General features: G+C 39.7%; 1 long non-coding RNA gene across 1 annotated transcript; it reads right to left on the bottom strand.

Annotated features, from left to right (window-relative positions):
• Window positions 1-516: 516 nt before the first annotated feature.
• On the bottom strand, window positions 517-1,726 carry LOC104946668 (uncharacterized). Its single transcript, XR_798479.1, has 3 exons — window positions 1,602-1,726; window positions 1,426-1,493; window positions 517-1,335 (listed from the first exon to the last, which is right to left on the bottom strand). It is a non-coding gene; the product is annotated as an uncharacterized lncRNA (long non-coding RNA).
• Between the last annotated feature and the right edge of the window lie 863 nt (window positions 1,727-2,589).

The following is a 2,589-nucleotide window of genomic DNA, read 5'->3' on the forward strand; positions in this document are numbered from 1 at the left end:
CACAACAATACATAATCAATTGCACCCATTAAAAGGTGCACATTTAGAAATGATCAGAGAGTTATGATTACAAATTCTTTCACCTCTTAAATCAGGTATCACGGTGCCTATTTCAAAAAGATTAGTTGGTGATTTTCGCCCTGCCCTGAAAGCAATCAGACAGGTAACCAGAATTCAGTCAGTACAAACTTAAAAGGCAACTTGCAAAATTAAGAAACATTTGAACCAAAGGAACGCTGTTGAAGCCAAATTGAATTCATCTTTTACAATAAACCATGTTTTTGGTTATCTGTGGTTTTGGTAAACACAGCATATAAGGTTGATACCTTACTATTACCATCCATAACCTGCAGAACAGTTTAGAATTACAATTAAATGTAAAATGTTTCAATTGCTTTATTATTATTAAAGGTCACCTGTTATGCAAAATCCACTTGTTGATGTATTTTCTACATCAACATGTGTCCCCTCTGTGGAAAGAGACTCTGAAAGTTTCAGGAACAAAGATTCTCTCTCTTCTTGTCCTGATCCATTTCTATAAAAACCTGTCTGAAAATGAGCTGATCCGATTTTGGCCACTTTATGATGTCATAACGATTTTTTTGGCTTGTGTAACCATTAGCCAATCACCAACCTAGGTAACCAGGTTATCACCTGAATCTCCTCCTAGAACACCATTGTGTTCTTTTTAACCAAATATCTCACAGAGGGGCGTGGCTCCTTATTTTCCTCTAAAGTAACTGACCCAGAATCAGCACTTTTGAAACAGAGGGGATTATGGGATGCTACAATGATCTGTTTGGTATTTCGAGCCAAACACTTCAGAGACATGTTTGTATATATCTGAGACCTATAATATATTGATGAAAAACTGTATAATAGGGGACCTTTAACATGTATCTTGTAGTGTAAAGGGTTTTTAAGTGTAAAAATGTTTTATATATATTTTGCAAGTCACCTGTTTCACACAACCCCAGGCTGTAAACGTGTGCAGCAACATGCTTGACACTAATGACGTCCTGCTTTGGACACATCTAGAGCCCGACATCTTTTAAAGCATTTCCCCATCTAATAACACGACTTCACAACTCCTGAGCTGTTATAACACCTTTAAAAAGATCCTTCAGTTACTCAGAAATAACAGCCACACTGTCCATCGAGGTAAGCCCTAACATCCCCTCCCACAGCCTGATCCCAGGTCAGCCCAGTTGGATGTCGGCTCCTGGTGGAAGCACTGTGGTGAAACGAGGGTCCAGCTTGGGCACAAAGCCTTTAAAGTCCCTGGAGGCTTGAGTCCCAAACACATCTAGCAAATGCCGGTTCATCAGAGCAAATCTAGGAAAGGAGACAGACAGATTATACTTAATATGGACAGAAAAACGATGATAAGATTGTTAAAGCATAGTTTGACCGCTGTACTCTTACCTGCCCTGAGTCAAACGCAGTAGGAACTTCCAGTATGTAGGCCTGAGGTTCTGCACTTCCATCACAGCCTGTGTAAAAGTAACAAGTCATGCATTAATCCATTACTCAGCAGACAAAACAAAAATTAAATAATACCTCTGTGAGCAGGTCTGTGGGTTGTTTTTTGTGTCACTTACGGCTTGGAAACAGATTGCCGTGGAGATGGCATAGATGACCGTGTCTGCATGAGGAAAGTAAGGGAACCGTCCGGACTCGATGCCCTTAAAGTAAAGGGTCTAAAAGCAGAAATGAAAGCATGTGCTGTTAATGTTTACCGGTCCAATGCAGATACATTTTCAGATAGGCAGACGCATAAAGTAAAATGTTATTAAATGCTTATCTGGCCTTATGTTAACTTAGGAACTACTACCATGTCATTAACATTTATACAGGGGCTTTACAGTATAAGACTGTAGACTTCCCCTCAGACAAAGTTGGAAAAAGGAACCCCCTCCCATAGTTTACTTTGCTTAGTTTCACTCATTCCTAATAGCCTAAAGCAGTGGTTCTCAAACTTTTTCTGTCAGGCCCCCCCTTTGGACAAAAATAAAGTCGGGCCCCCCCCAACACAAATAGTCAGGCTCAGTGGCAGCGCCAGAGATTTATTTTGGGGTGCTGTGGGGTAACTTGACGTTTCATAGAGGGTGCTCAAACATTTAGGGTTTCCCATTAATGTACCGGTCTATACAGTGGAATTCTCTACTGCAACAATCCCCACGCAAATACACAGTGTACCCGCGACTGTTACAATGAAGGCTCGATAATCAGCTCACGGCATATAGGTGTAAGCAGGGGTAAAGTGCTATTTTTATAGGTGGTGTGTGGACCTCACATAGGGGGGTCCGGGGGCAAGCTCCCCCAAGAAGATTTGTTTTTAAATATTGAAGTTAAAAGCATCAATCTGGTGCACTTTGAGACCAAAATGAAGAGATCTATGGATACATCTCTCAACACCCATATGAAACAGAACTGTAAACAGATTTACTATTTCTTTATGGATATTTTACAAATCACCCTTTTAAACTTTATTATTTTTTTAATGTCATAGTATTTCATACCTGTTTTTCATTTATTCTCTTATTTTTTTATAACTATAATGATCATATAAACGTGTGCCTCGGAAAT

Source organism: Notothenia coriiceps, unplaced genomic scaffold (genome assembly GCF_000735185.1).
Source record: "Notothenia coriiceps isolate Sejong01 unplaced genomic scaffold, NC01 NC01_scaffold00011326, whole genome shotgun sequence".
Classification (NCBI taxonomy): domain Eukaryota; kingdom Metazoa; phylum Chordata; class Actinopteri; order Perciformes; family Nototheniidae; genus Notothenia; species Notothenia coriiceps.